Here is a 12,221-nt window from a genome sequence, read left to right as displayed (position 1 = left end):
CGCTCTTAAAATTCTCTCTTTATGTTTGGTTTTGGCAAGTTTGATTATAATATGTTTTGGTGACTTTCTTTTGGGATCTGCCTTATGTGGGGTTTGATGAGCATCTTGGATAGATATCTTGTCATCTTTCATGATATCAGGGAAGTTTTCTGCCAACAAATCTCCAACAATTCTCTCTGTATTTTCTGTTATTCCCCCGTTCTGGTACTCCAGTCACTCGTAGGTTACTCCTCTTGATACAGTCCCATATAATTCTTAGGGTTTCTTCATTTTTTAAAATCCTTTTATCCGATTTTTCCTCAAATAATTTGGTGTCAAGTGCTTTATCTTCAGTCTCACTAATTCTGACTTCCGTTGCCTCAATTCTGCTCCTATGACTTTCTATTGCATTGTCTAATTCTGAAATTTTATTGTTCATCTGGATTTCTGATTGCTGTCTTTCTGTGGATGCTTGCAGCCTGTTAAATTTGTCAGTACACTCTTCTCTTATCTTTTTAATTTCCTATATTGCGTGTTCTGCATTTTCCTTAATTTGCTTCCTAATTTCTTGAAGAGTTCTGTATATTAATCTTTTGTATTCTGCGTCCGGTAATTCCAAGAAATTTTCTTGCTCTGGAAAATTTATAGATTCTTTATTTTGGTAGCTTGCAGAAGCCATCATGGATTTCCTCTTTATGTGATTTGATACTCACTCTTGTCTCCGAGCCATCAATAAGTTATTCTATTTATTTATTTTATGTTTGCTTACTGTGTCCTAGCTTCCTGTTTTGTTTTTATATGCCCACATAGGCTCCTTGTATGACCTAATTTGATTATTGGCACCTCTGAAGCTCTAATGTCCTGTCACCAGGTTGTTAGATCTGTTACTAGGTATGTGATCGCAGGAGTCTGCCCACTCCTCCTGTATGGATTCAGCTCAGGTGTCCAGGTAGCTAGCCACCAACTGTGTGGTGTAGGCTCTCACTTACAGTCCTAGACTAGCATGGATGATTGGTGTAGGCATAGGCATCTGGCTGCATCAGAGGGACACACTCTGAGCAAGGCAGGGGCTGACGGCTGCCACCAGGTGTCCAGGAGGAAGGCGTGTCCCTGTTCCCTAGAGTGCATAGGTGGGTGGTTTTTGCAGCCAGAGTGTGAGCACCTAATGCTGTTGGCTGTAAGGACTGGGGGTTCCTTCTTATTCACAGGCCCCTATCGCAGGTGGCTAGGTGGTTTGGGTGGAGCCAACAGTTCTCAGGCCCCTCATGTGGGTAGGTGAAGACCCTGCTTAATAGGCAGAGCAGTGTCAAAAGTCAAGAACCTGCCACTTCACAACTGAAACAGTTGAAGTTAGACTTCAGGTATATACCCTGTTGTACTGTGGTAATGAGGGCCTACGCTGTTGAGATGGGCCCACACAAATCTATGCAGGGAGAAAGGCACTCAAATTCCATGGATCCCTTATGCCTGTGCCTAGGCAAAGAAGCTGTGCCTACCCTGGGTTCCTGGCTTAGGGGAGCTGGCAGTTTATTTTTTCCCATTTGTTAATTTGTTCACTCTCTAAGGAAGGGAGAATGGCTCCGGGCGTGTGATGGATCCTACTTCCGGCCCAGGGGACTTGGCAATTGCTGAAGCCGGTCCAGGACCCAGTGCAGAGCAGGGAGCAGGGAGGTAAATGGGAGAGAGGTTTTTCCCTAAGGGGGCTGTTTTTGATCTGTGCGGCAGGCCATATGCAATTACTTACCTTTCGCCGATGAGGGCTGCTTCTCACTGGTTCTGGGTGGCTGTGTAGACTGTCAGCTGCTGGGTCTCTCCCTGTGCAGAATACGCCTCCAGAGCACTGCTGCTTGCCTGTCTCACCACTCATCCAGAGCTGATCAGGCCTGAAGGGGTCACGCTCTCGCCAGGTCAGGTCTGATATCTTCTTACTGCTTCCGAACCGTCTCTCCCTCCCCTGCCACTCAGTCTGGTTGCTTGACTCTGCCTTTGATGTTCAGGGCTCCCAGATGGCCATATATAATCAAATCACTTGTTTTTTCAGGTCTTTGTTGTAAGAGGGTCCACTGGAAGCATCTGACTACTCCACCATCTTGGTCCCGCCCCCTGTGTAGGAACTGAATTTCTAATTTACTTAATTTTAATTAATTTAAATTTAATATCTGACACTTGCTTCTGTTGTTGGAAAACTTTTAAGTATGTCTAGAGCAATTTCAGTACGTTGATCCATTTATTCAACTGTACATTTTATGAAATCTAAACACAGAGCAAGTAGTTCCAAAGGAAATTTAGTGTTGTAATTGATGTACTATAAGTATAAAATACACATGGATTTTGAAGGCTTAGTATGAAAAGAAGAATGTAAAGTATATCATTAATATTATTGCATCATATTGACTGCATGTTGAATAATAGTATATATAATATAAATGATATAATATTTTGAATATATTGAGTTAAATAAAATATATTCCTAAAATTAATTTCACCTGGTTTATTTGTAATGTTGCTACTGTTGTTAGTTGGCATCAAGTTGGTTCCAACTCATGGTGACCTCATGTACAACAGAACAAAATGTTCCCTGGTTTAGCGCTGTCCTCATGATCCTTGGTATGCTCGACGAGTTCATTGTTGTGACCACTGTGTACTTTGCCTTCCAGCATTATATTGGACAATTTCTGTTATGATTCATAGGGTTTTTATTGGCTAATTTTCACAACTAGATCACCAGGCCTTTATTCCACAAATGTTCATAGGGATGGTGCAGGACCGGGCAGCATTTCCTTCTGCTGTGCATGGGGTCGCCGTGAGTTGGGGCCAAGTGGGTGGCAGCTAACAGTGACAACAACAGAGTGAATGCAGGCTGGTGATGCACCATGTCTGTCCCCAAAGAGCCCTGTCAGCCTCTCACTAAGGACATCAGGAAAGACAGAGGAAACTTGACATTAGTCAACCCTGGCCTTCGTAAGCATGGACAACTTGAAACAGTAGGACTTAGATGAACAACTAGGACAGCTGTTCCCCAAGGATGGGAAGAGTCAGATAACACAGGGAAGGAAATGAGACATAATGATCCAAAAACAATCCTCTAGTATCCTCAGAAAGAGTCAAGCAGATATCACATCCATAAAGTAAGAGCAGATTGCTATGAAATAGGCTGCCTGCATAAAGCAAGCAAGTTCATGGCGATTAAAAATATGATTACCAAAATAAACATAAAATGAAAAATTCAGTAGGAGAGATTGGGAGAAATGTCTGTTAAGGATCTCTTCTAGGCTGAAAAACCAAAACAAAAGGAAACCAACAAAGAAATGAAAACTGTGAGAGAAAGCTGAGATGTATATAATCAATTCAAAAGGATCAATGTCCATTTAGGAACAGTTCCAGATGTCCATAGGTGGCGCAATTGGTTTGTGCTCGGCTGTGAACCTAAAGGTGGACAGTTTGAACCCACCTAGTGGCTCAGCAGAAGAAAGGCCTGGCAACCTGTTTCCATTAAGATCACAGCCAAGAAAACCTTATGGAGTAGGTCTACTCTGTAACACATGGGGTCACCATGCGTCGGAATCGACTTGACAGCAAACAACAACAATCAGTCAATCACTATTCAACCTTCCATTCACTTGAAACACGGGGAAAAGACTAAATTGTGAAAATAAAGAGTTCCAGAAGGGAGAGAGAAAAGAGAGGGAAGAATTCATCATGAAATACTGATAATAATTGTCTGAGCTGAAGAATGACAGAGTTCCCCACGAGAATGGCTCCCTGAGAGCCAACTAGGATGAATGGAAAAAAAACAGCACTTAGATATACCCTCATGAACTTTCAGGAAATAAAGAAGAAAGAAGGACTAGGAGAAGACTCTAAAATTTTTTAGAAAGAAAAATAAAATGCACACTGCTGCCAAGGATCTAATGGGGTGGAAAGTTCTCATCAGCAACCTTGGATGCTAGAAGACTTGGATGAAGTAAGGCTTCAACGTTCTCAGGGAAATATACCTTAAACGAAGAGTTCTGTAGTCAACCAAATTACTGAGCAAAATAAACACATTTTCAGACATGCAGGGGCTTTGAAATTTTACTTCTCAAGCAAAAATTACTTGAGACTGTGCTGTTGTTGTTATTAGTTGCCTTCAGTTGATTCCTGTGTTATGGAGTAGAACTGCTCCATAGGATTTTCTTGGCTATAATCTTAATGGAAGCAGATCACCAGGTCTTTTCTTCTGTAATACCACTGGATGGGTTCAAACCACCAACTTTTAGGCTGGCGGTCAAGTAAAAACCGTTTGCATCATCTGGAGAATGTACTACAAGATGAAAGAGAAATCCAAGAAAGAGAAAGAGTGAAATATGCTACACGGTTGAACCTTGTCCAGTCTCTCATAGAGCTGCCCCTCCCTCTGCTTTCCGCAGAAGATGGTGGTTGAGTGTGAGGAAGGAGAAGTGTGGCTTACAGGACCTCGAGGGCGGAGAGGGAGCCTTGGGGTCTTGAGCCTCTGTCCTCTAGCTCCTTGGGTCTCCTTTCTCACCTGGCTGCTGCCTGCATTGCTGGGATTGGTGGCTGACGTTTGTAGCTCCTGTAATTCATAACTTGGTCTCTCTTGACTTGGTGGAGTATCTGCAGTCTTCTTATCCAGACCCAAAGGCCACCTGCAGCCAGTGCTATGGGGTCACTTCATGTCTAGTTTCTTAGTGATACTATAGCAGAAATTCTACAAATGAGTGGCTTTAATGAACAGAAATTTATTTTCTCACAGTTCAGAAGGCTGCAAGTCCAAATTCAGGGTGCCAACTCTAGGGGAAGGCTCTCTCTGTCCACTCTGGGGGAAAATTCTTGTGTCAGCTTCTCTAGCATTCTCGGCATTCCTTGGCGATCTCTACGTGACATCTATCTTTCCCCCATTCATGCTTGCTTCGATGTGCCTAATATGCTCTTTTATATCTCACAAGTGATTAGCTGAAGAGATACTCTATCCTGAATATCCTCATTAACATAACAAAGGAAACCTTATTCTCAAATGGGAGTACGTCCACAGGTACAGCGATGACAATATACAACACACGTTTTAGGAGGATACAATTTAATCCATAACAGAGTATCTGCCATTTTCTTATCCAGTCCCAAAGCCCACCTGCACTCTCTGCTATGGGGTCACCTCCCAAGCCATAGTAGTTTCTCAACGCTAATTCAACTCTATTCTAATGTCAGGCATTCACTGGCTGTGGGGTGCATGGAGGAGGGGTATGTAACATGTCTTCTCTCAAGTCTGAGTCGCCACAGTCCAACCCAGTGTTCATGGAATTGAGGTCTTCTCAGGAACAGAAAGGACGTTAATGGCAGGGATCTATGTTGTAGCTGCCATATTGGATGCGGTTCATTAAATTACAGGCAGTCTCCGGGTTACAAACGTCCAACTTACGTACAACCCATAGTTACCAACCAAACCCCATAAGGTCTGTGTTGTTAGGTGCCGTCGAGGGGGTTCCAACTCATAGCGACCCTATAGCACAGAGTAGAATTGCCCCATAGGATTTCCAAGGATGGGCTGGTGGAGTTGAACTGTTGACCTTTTGGTTAGCAGCGGAGCTGTTAACCACTACGTCACTAGGGCTCCCCATAAAGCTTATTACATGAAAAATTCAAGGTGCATACAATGGTTCATAATAACAAATGGATGCTACTTTGCCACACGTATGGAAAGATTTATTATTATTATTACTGCTGTGTTATGTTAAAATGTTTCAGTGTATCTAGCAGTGTTTCTCTAATTTTTTTTATGCATAGAAAGATACACTATATACCAGGACAAACATTTGACTAACTGATATTAGACGTGAATCGTATCGAACTATTCTGACTTACGTACATATTTGTCTCAAACACAGACTTAGGAAGGGAACTCATTCGTAATCTGGGGCTTGCCTGTAGTTCCCTTCCTGAAATTGTCAACTGTATCTTCCATGACCCTCTTTTCTCCCTGTTGTTCTCCAGTATGTCTCCTGAACATTACTTCTCTTCAATTTTTCTTCTCCTTGAAAAATGTTAGGTATATACATATACATACATATATCCCAGTCCATGTCACCGGGGACTGAGAATAGCTTGGGAAAGCCCGAGCTTCAGGACTGTCTCTGGGGGACAATGATGTAGCTCTCAGATTGGCAAGGGCAGCCCAGGAGGTGATCTCTCCAGCAGGGAGAGAGGACAAGAGCACCCACTTCCCTGCCAGGTGTATCTAAGAACTCTACCTTTTTTGTACACTCATGTCTGACCATTTCACTCTCTGTGCTTCTTACTCTTCTCTCTAGCTCCTTCCTCCACCCATTGGGAGAACTCCAGTAGACCCTCTCTGTCCTCTGTGGGAAGTTGAGAAAGGAAAGGGCTATCTTTCCCTAGTGCATTCCTATATGAGTATAAGGAGCCCTGGGGCACAAGAGTTAAGTGCTCAGCTGCTACCAAAAGGTTGGCAGTTCGAACCCACCCAGCGGCTTTTTGTGAGAGAGACCTGGCAATCTGCTCCCATAAAGATTACAGGCTAGGAAACCCTATGGGACAGTTCTAGTTTGTCATATAGTGTTGCTATGAGTCGGAATTGACTCGACGGCACCTAACGACCACAATGTATGTATATACACATGTATGTAGGTTCTTTTTCCATGTGCACAGAGAAAACTAGAAGCAAGCCTGAGATGGGGATTCTTGGGGGAGTGATTTATTGAGGGAGAAAGAAAAAGAGGAAAGCAGAATAGTACAGAGGGAAAAAGCAGAATGAGGAACTGGGGTCTAGTTTAAGCTTGATCCCACAGGGAGCTCTGGAGGGTGAACTGCATCCCAGAGTTAGTTCCCCCTAGTGGCAAGAATAAGGAGCCCTGGTTGCGCAATGGTTAAAGTGCTCATCTGCCAACCGAAAAGTCAATGATTTTAACCCAACAGCTACTCCATGGGAGAAAAGACCTGGAGATCTGCTCCGGTAAAGATTACAGCCTAGAAAACCTTATGGAGCAGTTCTTCTCTCACATAGGGTCCCTAGGAGTTGGAATCAACTCGATGGCACCCAACAACAACAACAGTGGCAAAGATATTGAATAAACTGTGGACTGCCAGAAGAATGAACAAATCAGTCTTAGAAGAAGTATAACCAGAATGCTCCTTAGAAGTGAGGATGGTGAAACTTTAGCTCACTTACTTCGGACACATCATCGGGAAAGACCAATCACTAAAAAAGGGTATCATATTTGGTAAAGAAAAGGGTCAGCGAAAATGAGGGAAACCCTCAGTGAGATGGATTGACACGATGGCCACAACAATGAACTCAAACGTACCAAAGATCATGGGGGTGGTGTAGGACTGGGCAATGTTTTGTTCTGTCATACATAAGGTCGCCATAAGTTGGAGCCAACTCAACAGCAGCTGACAACAACAAAGAGGCAAGGAGGCTGGCCTTTGGTACTCTAACATCTGCCACTCTTTGGCTGTGAGGCGCAAGGAGGAGGGGTATATAGTATATCTTCTTTCAAGTCTGAGTCGCCACAGACCAACCCAGTGTTCGTGGAACAGAGGTCTTCTCAGAAACAGAAAGGACATTAATGGCAGGGATCTATATTGTAGCTGCCATATTGGACGTGGTTCATTAAATTAGTTCCCTTCCTGAAATTGTCAGCTCTGTCTGCCACAGCCCCCTTTTCTTACTGCTGTTCTTTAGTTTCTCTTAAATTTTTCTCCTCCTTGAAAAATGCTAGCTATATACAGCAGCTTAAGTGTTGCCATGACACAAGAGATCAGAAGGGGAAAAAATTAGAGACTGTGGCTTTACCGGGAACAGTACCTTGAATCCAGTCACAATGCTGTGTTTTGAGATGGTTCTGCACGGCATTGAGAGCAAAATGGAATGAGAGAGAGGGCCCAGGGGATGATATGGTTCTGCTGCTTAAATGACCCCTACTTTCCTCTCTAATACTCCCTCCTCCTCAGCCTTTCGCCTCCAGAGAGATATCTCATCCGGTGGTGGCTGCCTTTAACTCCAAGAAAATCATTCCTTATTAGTGAAACAGTCACACGCTTGGGACAGCAAAAAAGGCATTTCACAAACTATTGATCTGAGAATTAATATATTGCTTTGTTCCCAGATGTCACACCTCGCTGCCATTGTATATAATATCCCCCCCCCGCCAAATAGCTTCCAGAGCAAAACAGAACCTTCCAGGCCTTTAATTATGTTTTACCTATTTTATATTTTTATGCTGTTACTGCTTTCTCTGCCCCTTCAAGCTCATTCCTCTTAATTTCAGATTGTTTTCATGCCGTTTCCCTATGCAGAAATGGTTCCAAAAAGGCATCAGTGTATCTATATTATCCCAAACCAATAAAAAAAAATAAAAATAAAAACCCATCAGAAGGCCCGTTTACTTTCTTGTGTGCTCAACACCTTAAATGACCCTTGACTTTGTTTTTCCCACTTCTTGCAGAAAGCATGGCTTAAATCCAGGAGGAGAATGTTCCCATCTGTAGGCTGGTAATATACATCGAACAGTTTTCAACTGTGTAAGCTATGAAATATGATTAGCACCATCTATATCTCTCACGGGGGAAAAGATACCTTGAAATTCACTCAGCCATAGTGCTGGTGTGGAGGTATTTCTGTACAAAATGTGCAAAATTATTGTAGGCTCATGATCGTACCACTGCTGAAATGAACTTGGAGCTTTTTGGTCCAAGCCCAGAAAGGCAACTCTGTGTTGGCCCGTAGAGGCGCCATGTTCTTTTCGTTGTTGTTGCAAGTATACGCAGCAAAACATACACCAACGGACCATTTCTACATGGACAATACAGTGACACTGATTACTTCAAGTTGTGTGACCATTCTCACCTTTTCTGAATTGTTCTCCCCCTATTAATGTAATCTCACTGCCGCTTAAGCTTCCTATCTGATCTTTTGCATTGCTAATGTCAATTTGATCCCATACAGATACCAAAAAAACCCAAACCCGTTGCCATCGAGTCGATTTCGCCTCATAGCGACCCTATAGATCGTTCTTCAAATAAGCATGAAATTTAAGGCAGACATTCTTTACTAAATAAGTCTGGTTTAAAGAAGACTTCAGGGGATAATTTTTGGTTTAAGGTTTAAAGATTATCTCAGGGCATTAGTTTCGGTGGTTCACCCAGCCTCCATGGCTACAGAAAGTCTGGACTCCATGAGAATTTTGGAATTTTGTGTTCCACTTTTTGCAGGTGCCATCTTTTGCACAAGGCAGATGTTGGGAAAATGCAGAATCACCCCATTCTCTGCAGACTGTCCATTTTTCCTTTCCAATAGGATAGACAATAGTCTCCACAACTCAACTGCCATTTTCTTTCTCTATTAATCAACATTAAGGTAATTGGCACATTACCTCCATTTTACAGCGTGGGGCATGTGCTTGCGGCTCTCTATAAATAATGAATAATCGTAGTAATGACCAGAAAAGTGTGCGAGCTACTGCAGCAAGCATATAATGGATGCTTTTGTTTGTCTTCAGGGACTACATTACTAGCATGTAACTGATTAGGCTTGAAAACCTTCTGGGTTACCTGAGGCTCGGAAGGTGTTCCATCAAGTTCAAGTCTGTCCTGCTTCACATAGAACTTCAGAGTGGCCCCATATTTGCTTTTTTTTTTTTTAATAGAATTTTGTTTATTTTGTTGTTGTTGTTCAGAATATATACTGCAAAGCATACAAGTTCAATAGTTTCCACATGTACCATTTAGTGACATTGGTTACATTCTTCAAGTTGTGTAACCAGTCTCTCTCCTTTTCAGAGTTGTTCCTTTTCCATTATCATAAATTCACTGCCCCCTAAGGTTCCTATCTAATCTTGTGAGCTACTGTTGTCAATTTGATCCCATAGAGATAGTTCTTAAAAGAGCATAAGCTCAAGGCAGACATTTTTTACTAGTTAAGCTAAACTGTTGTTTGGTTTTAAGAAGACTTCATGGGATATTCTTGGTTAAGGCTTAAAGATTATCTTAGGGCAATAGTTTCAGGGGTTCTTCCAAACTTCATGGCTCCAGGAAGTCTAGAGTCCATGAGAATATGAAATTCTGTTCTGCATTCCCCGCGTTTTGATCAGGATTCTTCTATGGAATCTTTGATCAAAATGTTTAGTAATGGTAGCCAGGCACCATCCAGTTCTTCTGGTCTCATGGCAAAGGAGACAGTTGTTCATGGAGGCAATTAGCCACACATTCCATTTCCTTCTCCTATTGCTGACTCTTCTTCTTCCTCTGTTGTTCCAGGTGAATAGAGACCATGTGTTGTGCCTTGGATGGCCACTTGCAAGCTTTAAGACCCTAGGAACTACACATCAAACTAGGAGGTAGAACAGTCACTAAACATGTTATCAGGCCAATTAACTGGGATGTCCCATGAAGCCATTACTCTAAACTTACAAACCAAGAAACTAAATTCCATGATGATTTTGGGTTATGATATTTGCTTTTTGTGCCCCCATTTAAAAATGGAAAATATTTAGCCCTGCTTACCTATCTATGAATAAGGAAGATTGAGGAAGATCAACACATTTTAATTATGGTGTTGGTGAAGAATATTGAATATACCATGGAATGTCAAAAGAACAAACAAATCTGTCTTGGAGGAAGTACAGCCAGAATGCTCCTTAGAAGCAAGGAGAGTGAAACTTTGTGTTGCTTACTTTGGACATGTTATCAGGAAGGACCCGTCCCTAAAGAAGGACATCATGCTTGATAAAGTAGAGGGTCAGAGAAAAAGAGGAAGACCCTCAATGAGATGGATTGACACAGTGGGTGCAACAATGGACTCAAACATATCTATTATTATGAGGATGGCACAGGACTGGGCAACATTTTGTTCTGTGATACATAGGTCGTTATGAATTGGAGCTGACTCATCAGCACCTAACAACAGCAAGCTCATCCATCACCATGCGTGGTAATTGCCTTTCTTCTCCCCTCCCTTTGCTTTGGGGGAAAACACTGGAAACACCCAAGCAATATCAATGGCCCTGAGTTACGTCTGTTTTTAGCACCCACTGTACAATAGTCAAGCCTCATTAAAAATATGAATGTTGCAGCTTATAGAATTGGCCACTTTAAACAATCATCTACACATCACTGGTTTGCAAAGTGTTTTATAGTAGCCTGGGTTTTTACGAGGCATCTCTCAGTGTCTATGCGTGTAATGCAGTTTGTTCCTAAGATCACTCCAGCCAATGAAGTTGTAAGCGTGCCGTGGTTAATGTGAAAACACCTGTCGCTTTATCAATGTTGACACCGACGTGTGACAGGTGACTATTTAGCAGACTTATGTACATTTCTGAGCATGTCCTTACTTGTTTGTTGTTGTCAGCTGCCGTCGAGTTGATTCTGAATCATGGCGACCATACGTGTGCAGAGTAGAACTGCTCCATAGGGTTTTGAAGGCCGTGACCTTTTGGAAGCAGATCACCAGGCCTGTCTCCCGAGGTGCCTGTGAGTGGGTTCAAACTGCCAACTGTTAGACTAGTACCAACCAAATAGCCCACTGCCATCGAGTCGATTCCAACTCATAGCAACCCCATAGGGTTTCTGAGGCTATAAATCTCTATGGACGCAGATCGCCACGTCTTTCTCCCAAAGAGCCACTGGTGTGTTCGAACCACTGACCTTTCGGTTATCAGTTGATCGCCTTAACCACTGCACTGCCAGACCTCAGTGTTGGACTAGTAGTCGAGCACCTAACCACCCAGGGACTCCCCACTTACGTTTACAGAATATAAAAATATTCTAAGTCGTACATTAAAGAGATTAGCGCATTGCTATCTACTTTTAACTTAACAGTGAATAAAGGAACTGACTCCATGGCACCTAACAACAATAACAACAGTGCATAAAGTGTTTGGAGGATCTGTACAGTTTCTGGTCTTCAGTTTAATCCAAGAATCGTGTGTCCATTGGAAATATTCGAGGAAGTCCTAAAATGGCTGAGTCCTGTGGGTAAGAACAGGGAGAAGGTGTACCACTGCCAATAAGGGGTTAGCAGAGAGAGCAAACTGGAGGAAGTGAAGCGTCGCAAGCAGAGTATCAGAAAGGGAGAGTTGACGATAGAGAAGAACAACTGGAACAGAGAGGAAGAGTGAAAGGTTCTAGGGCTCGTCGTACAGAAGCAAACGCTGGGGAAAATCAATAAGGTTCAATAATATTTGACGCAACAGATACACGCACAGAATAAATACACTAAACACTGTCAT

The sequence above is a fragment of the Trichechus manatus genome, unplaced genomic scaffold (assembly GCF_000243295.1).
Source record: "Trichechus manatus latirostris isolate Lorelei unplaced genomic scaffold, TriManLat1.0 scaffold00151, whole genome shotgun sequence".
In the NCBI taxonomy this organism is placed as follows: domain Eukaryota; kingdom Metazoa; phylum Chordata; class Mammalia; order Sirenia; family Trichechidae; genus Trichechus; species Trichechus manatus.
The sequence above is the reverse complement of the archived record's forward strand: the minus strand, read 5'-3'. Positions refer to the sequence as shown.